Source organism: Cololabis saira, chromosome 10 (assembly GCF_033807715.1).
Source record: "Cololabis saira isolate AMF1-May2022 chromosome 10, fColSai1.1, whole genome shotgun sequence".
Taxonomy (NCBI): Eukaryota; Metazoa; Chordata; class Actinopteri; order Beloniformes; family Belonidae; genus Cololabis; species Cololabis saira.
The window spans coordinates 46,354,869-46,361,867 of NC_084596.1; positions in this window are offsets into that span (position 1 = coordinate 46,354,869).

Here is a 6,999-nt window from a genome sequence, read left to right on the forward strand (position 1 = left end):
AATTCCTGTTCCGTTTGATGGGGATATTCCGTTTGGTGTTTACATGACCCAATATTCTGGTTTTAAAAGGAGTAACCCAGGGCTCATATTGGGGTTTTTAAAAACCAGAATATGAGCAAATTCAGGTTATTCAAAGGGGTTATTGGTGTTTACATGGCCGTGCAAATTCGGGTTATTGACAATGATGCATGGAAACACAGTCACTGTGACCGGAAAAGCCAGAAGCTAAACAAAGAATCAACTAGAGACGACGATAATAAAATTGTTGTAATTCAGCCAGATTGGAGGGTTTTCGAGCATGAATCGCCTTTTCTTTTCTCCGGAAAAGAACGCAAGCCCCTAGTGCTCTGGGGGAGTACTGCACCGCGGAGAAATGGAGTGACGGAGAAGTCCGAAGGTTGACGATGGCGTCACGGCAACGGCGTAGGCTCTGCGTTGGATTAACGCAGAACCTTAAATCAGGCTTAAAGGTGGAGAGACTGCAGTTGAGAACAGATGGTAAATCTGTGGAGGAGACGGCCTGATCCCTGTCCAGAGTTTGTGTTCATGTGGTCTTCTACAGGCAGGGCTGCAACCAATACTCCACGTAGTCAAAAACAAATTTAAATCAATGACCAGTACTGGAGTTGAGGGGGATGAGGGGGGATGGAATCCCCCCTGAAATAAAAACGGTCCAAATCATCCCCCCCTGAAATAAAAACGGTCCAAATCATCCCCCCTGAAATAAAAATGGTCCAAATCATCCCCCCCTGAAATAAAAACGGTCCAAATCATCCCCCCCTGAAATAAAAACGGTCCAAATCATCCCCCCTGAAATAAAAACGGTCCAAATCATCCCCCCTGAAATAAAAACGGTCCAAATCATCCCCCTGTAAAACTGCCATCCCCCCTTTCCATCCCTTATGTCATTTCATCAATGAATGTGGTTTTACTGCTATTTCAACATTTAGAGTCATCACCAGAAAAATAACACCAGAAAAATAACTTATTTGACAATTTTCACCTGTTTCAAGTAAATTTTCACTTGAAATAAACGGAAAATCTGCCAGTGGGACGAGATTTATCTTCTCATTACAAGCAAATAAATGTTGATCCACTGGCAGATTTTTCAAGTGAAAATCTACTTGAAACAGGTGAAAATTGTTGTTTTTTCCAGTGATGAGTCTTGCTTTAAGTGTAATGAGATTTTTTTAACTAAAATGAGACATTTTAACTAGAAATAAGACAAATATTCTTGTTAACATTGAGTTTTTGCAGTGATCCATGTTACTTATCCTGTGAAGGACAGAGTCATATTGATAAGTTCAGAAAAGTGTTTTTTATTGTTGTGTTTTGATGTATTTGATGTAAGCCCAGTGGATATTTCAAGCTTACAGAAGGCTGCATTTAACTGCTGCTATGTCATTCCTGCAGTATTTCTGCAGGTGTTTTGGTCACTGCTATTATTTGTAATATATTATATTATTTGTAATCAGCACAAATTATCTGTCCCCATATGATCAAATCCACCATCCCCCCTGATGTTCTTTTACAACTCCAGTACTGTCAATGACCAAGTGCCTGCCAGCGAATTAATAACTGATTATTAGTCGGTGACATCATCACTTGTCTGTTTCGTGGTGTGGATTTAAACGGACAAAATTCTTTAAGGAATAATCCTCACGTTTCTTTTAATGACATCAGTCAACATAACAACTTTAAAAAGTTTAAAAACACATCTTTTCCAGTGTGCTCTCCGTCTGCTGGCGGGCGTGTCTCACTCGTGAGTGCAGAACTCGCCATGAGCGACACAGAGCAGAGAAAACTGACAAAAAACATGTGTTGTGTTGTTTATGAGACCAACACCCAAATAACTCACAAATTGCTCTCCAAAGCTGGATAAAACGGTCCATAACTCTCATTATTCAAAGCTGGTCGCTCAGTGTGCATTTACCGTATTTTCGCGACCATAAGGCGCACATAAAATCTTCTTTTTTTTCTAAAATGTGCCGCGCGCCCTATGAAACGGTGCGCCGTATCTATTACCTGTATTACGGTAATGTGAGGCGGAGCCACCATGAGAACGGTAAAGGGAGAAGGGGGCGTGTGAAGCACCCGTGAGTTGCGGCTGAGTCCAACTGAAAGCAGTAGCGCTGGCGGGAGAAATGAAAATTGAACATTTTCATGGAGGTCCGTCCTGGTGCTTTCGCTTCATGAAATGTTGCCAGCGCAGCAGCAGCGCCCGGCGGATTACATGGAAAAGATGGAGAGCTTCCGCTCATTCTGCAGCCGACACATCCCCGACATGGACGAGGTGCCGCTCACGTTCCACATCCCGGTGAATCACACAGTGGAGTTAACGGGGACCAGCGCCGGGGAGCAGACCGGGTCCACCGCGGGGGAGCGGACGACCGGGTCCACCGCGGGGGAGCGGACGACCGGGTCCACCGCGGGGGAGCGGACGACCGGGTCCACCGCGGGGGAGCGGACGACCGGGTCCACCGCGGGGGAGCGGACGACCGGGTCCACCGCGGTCGGGATCTGAACAACGGGGTATGAAAAGTTCATTTACTGTTGTGCTTGCCTGCCACGCTGATGGACAGAAACTGCCGCCGATGGTGATTTTTAAAAGAAAAACGTTGCCTAAAGAGACTTTTCCAGCCGGAGTCATTATAAAGGCAAATGAAAAGGCAGGTTTATGTGCGGCGACCCGGTGGTTTATTTTATTCTTTAATGCGGAAACAGAAGATGAACCTTTGAAGGGTTTGATTGATGTGAAAAGTGAAATAAAATATCAAACTAAGTTTTGCTCCCGCTCTATTTTTAAATAAGCACACTTGTGTGTGTGTGTTCTGCAGCGCGTGTGTGTTTTGCGGCGCGCGTGTGTGCAGCTCCGTCTCTGTAGACGGCGCCTTTTGGGTCGGTGCGCCGTATGTGTGTTTTAAATCCAAAAATTACACACAAAACTGAGGGTGCGCCTTTTCACACGGTGCGCCGAATGGTCGTGAAAATACGGTACTGTAACATGGAGTGTATCACACGGTTCACCAAAGCTCCTGCTTCTACTTTCAGAAACTGTTTAAATGTTTGATTTGCACCAACCATTCAGGAGTAACGGTAGTGAGAAGGTAACGTTACAAATGTGTGACCATAGGCTGTACATGGGTCAATGACGTGACGCCTATGTTTGTCCAGATGTTGAGGAAATTAATTCATTTTAATATGAATCATGGTTGCACCACATGACTTTTAAGGCTAGTGCCCATTCATCTTGACAAAAAACTCAAAAAATTGAACTGTTGAAAATCCTTATTGGTCATTGACCCAGATACGTGTGACGCGCTGGTGAATCTGGTCTGGGATTATCTGTGATTCAGAAGTCCTGGTGATCCCGTAAAGACTCGTAGATGTGAGCAAAGCTCTTTTTTCTCTGCTCTTCCCTTCAAGCGTCTCCCCACTGAATTATGCAGCTCCTTCTAACCCCATCTTCAGCATCCTCTTCTCTTACACCCACTAACTTCTAACTAGACGTTTCTGAGTTTTACAGATAACCTAAACACACTAGGAGTTCTGGTTGTGAGAAGTACTCTGATAAAACTCGTTGGTGATGACAGGACATCATTAAAGGGGTTTTCATTTCACTCAACTTTGTTTATTTTTTCCATAGTCTTATGAGCAGCAAAGTTTGTTCATCACACAAGTTAAATAAATCACATGTTGGACTGTGAAATCATTTTTACTGTGTTTTTGTTAGTTGCCTCAAACAATCTTAGGCTAACTTTAAAACCTAATAGCTAAAAAAAATCGTTTAAATTTCAGCTCACAATTTGATTAATTGTTTCAATAATCGATTGATTAATTGAGCATAAAAATGGTTGTTAGTTGCAGCCTAGTTACAGTGGAGCAAAAACGTATTTAGTCAGCCACCAGTAGTGCAAGTTCTCCCACTTAAAAAGATGAGAGAGGCCTGTAATTTTCATCATAGGTAACTTCAACTATGAGAGACAGAATGGGTGGAAAGAATCCAGGAAATCACATTGGAGGATTTTTATCGAATTAATTGGTAAATTCCTCAGTAAAATAAGTATTTGGTCACCTACAAACAAGCAACATTTCTGGCTTTTTCAGACCTGTAACTTGTTCTTTAAGAGGCTCCTCTGTCCTCCACTCGTTACCTGTATTAATGCAGCTGTTTTAACTGGTTACCAGTATAAAATACACCAGTTTTAACTGGTTACCAGTATAAAATACACCTGTTTTAACTGGTTATCAGTATAAAAGACACCTGTCCACAACCTCAAACAGTCACAATCCAAACTCCACTATGGCCAAGACCAAAGAGCTGTCAAAGGATGTGAGAAACTAAATTGTAGACCTGCAGCAGGACCAGGACCAGGACTAGACCTGGACCAGGACTCAGACCTGCACCAGCTGGGAAGACTGAATCTGCAATAGGTAGCAGCTTGGTGTGAAGAAATCAACTGTGGGAGCAATTATTAGAAAATGGAAAACATACAAGACACTGATAATCTCCCTCCATCTGGGGCTCCACCAAGATCTCACCCCGGGGGGTAAAAATGATCACAAGAACGGTGAGTAAAGATCCCAGAACCACACGGGGACCTAGTGAAGGACCTGCAGAGCTGGGACCAGAGTAACAAAGGAACCATCAGTAACACACTACGATCAGGGACTCAGATCCTGCAGGGCCAGACATTCCCCCTGCTGAAGACAGTACATGTCCAGGTCTGAAGTTTACTAGAGAGCATTTGGATGATGCAGAAGAGGACTGGGAGAATGTTATATGGTCAGATGAAACCAAAATAGAACTTTTTGGTGGAAACAACTTGTCGTTTTTGGAGGAGAAAGAAAGCTGAGTTGCATCCAAAGAACACCAAACCTACTGTGAAGCACGGGGGTGGAAACATCATGCTTTGGGGATGTTTTTCTGCAAAAGGGACCAGGACGACTGATCCATGTAGGGAAAGAATGAATGGGGCCATGTATGGTGAGATTTTGAGTGAAAACCTCCTTCCATCAGCAGAGGAAGATGAAACGTGGCTGGGTCTTTCAGCAGGACAATGATCCAAACACATCACCACGGCAACGAAGGAGTGGCTTCGTAGGAAACATTTCAAGGTCCTGGAGTGGCCTAGCCAGTCTCCAGATCTCAACCCCATAGAAAATCTTTGGAGGGAGTTGAAAGTCCCTGTAGCCCAGCGACAGCCCCAAAACATCACTGCTCTAGAGGAGATCATGGAGGAACGGACCAATCACTGCTCTAGAGGAGATCATGGAGGAACGGACCAATCACTGCTCTAGAGGAGATCATGGAGGAACGGACCAATCACTGCTCTAGAGGAGATCATGGAGGAACGGACCAATCACTGCTCTGGAGGAGATCATGGAGGAACGGACCAATCACTGCTCTAGAGGAGATCATGGAGGAACGGACCAATCACTGCTCTAGAGGAGATCATGGAGGAACGGACCAATCACTGCTCTGGAGGAGATCATGGAGGAACGGACCAATCACTGCTCTAGAGCCGTGATTCCCAACCCCCGGTCCCCGGACCGGTACGTAGAGCCGTTACTACCGGGCCGTGGAATGGCTTGTGTTCCGATCATAATTAGGGCTGCAACGATTCGTTGACGTTGTCGACAAAAAGCGATAATCAAAATTGTCGGCAATTGTCACCAGACGTTTTTTTCCCAATGGAGTGAGGCATCTCACTTCACTTCAGCTCATACAATCTCTGCGTACAGCCGCGCTGCACGGCACCCTTCTCGCACGGCAGGGTCTCTCTCAGCGCAGCTTTTTCTTTTTTTGCGTCTCAGCGCAGCTGCGGGTAACAAAACTTGGCACTGGCGGTTCTAGGATTTTTCTGAAACAGGGGCCATTATGGGGCCAAATGTAGCCTTCAGGGGCCAACAGTATAAAGCCCCTTTCAGGAGGGCGCAAAGCGGCGACCGCCGCCGGCTTTCCCATTCATTGTGTATGTGCTACCGCAGCGCAAGAGTGGACCGCTCTGCTGGCGAGCTTGGCGGCGCGCGAGAGGCCACCTGCCACGGGCGTTTCACCTGCCTGCGCCTGAATTGAACATTTTTTAATTTCATCGCGCTGTGAGGGCATCTCGGTGCGACCAATAGGAGAGAAGATGGTTGTCATCCTGCTGAGGACCCACTCCAAAACTGGCTGTCAAACTGCTCCCTGTTCAATCTGAAGTAGACCTGGTCATCATGGAGCTGTAGCTCCAACGAGCCTGGATTCCCCCGAATCCTGTCTTCTCATGAGGATTTCATGGAGGGTCCCTGAAATAAAAACGGTCCAAATCATCCCCCCTGAAATAAAAACGGTCCAAATCACCCCCCCTGAAATAAAAACGGTCCAAATCATCCCCCCTGAAATAAAAACGGTCCAAATCATCCCCCCTGAAATAAAAATGGTCCAAATCATCCCCCCTGAAATAAAAATGGTCCAAATTATCCCCCCCTGAAATAAAAATGGTCCAAATCATCCCCCCCTGAAATAAAAATGGTCCAAATCATCCCCCTGTAAAACTGCCATCCCTCCTTTCCATCTCTTATGTAATTTCATCAATGAATGTGGTTTTACTGCTATTTCAACATTTAGAGTCATCACCAGAAAAATAACACCAGAAAAATAACTTATTTGACAATTTTCACCTGTTTCAAGTAAATTTTCACTTGAAATAAGTAGAAAAATCTGCTAGTGGGACAAGATTTATCTTCTCATTACAAGCAAAAAAATCTTGTCCCACTGGCAGATTTTTCTACTTATTTCAAGTGAAAATTTACTTGAAACAGGTGAAAATTGTTGTTTTTTATTTACTTTTTGTATGAACAGCAGCAAAGTTGAATAAAATATTTATTTTTTATTGAAGTACCCATCTTTCTCGTGTTTATTATCATTTGCCACATAATTAAAGCAACCTCATACTAAATTTAAGAAAACAATTTTTGCATTTTTTTGTCATATAATTAGGTTAGGTACAGTCA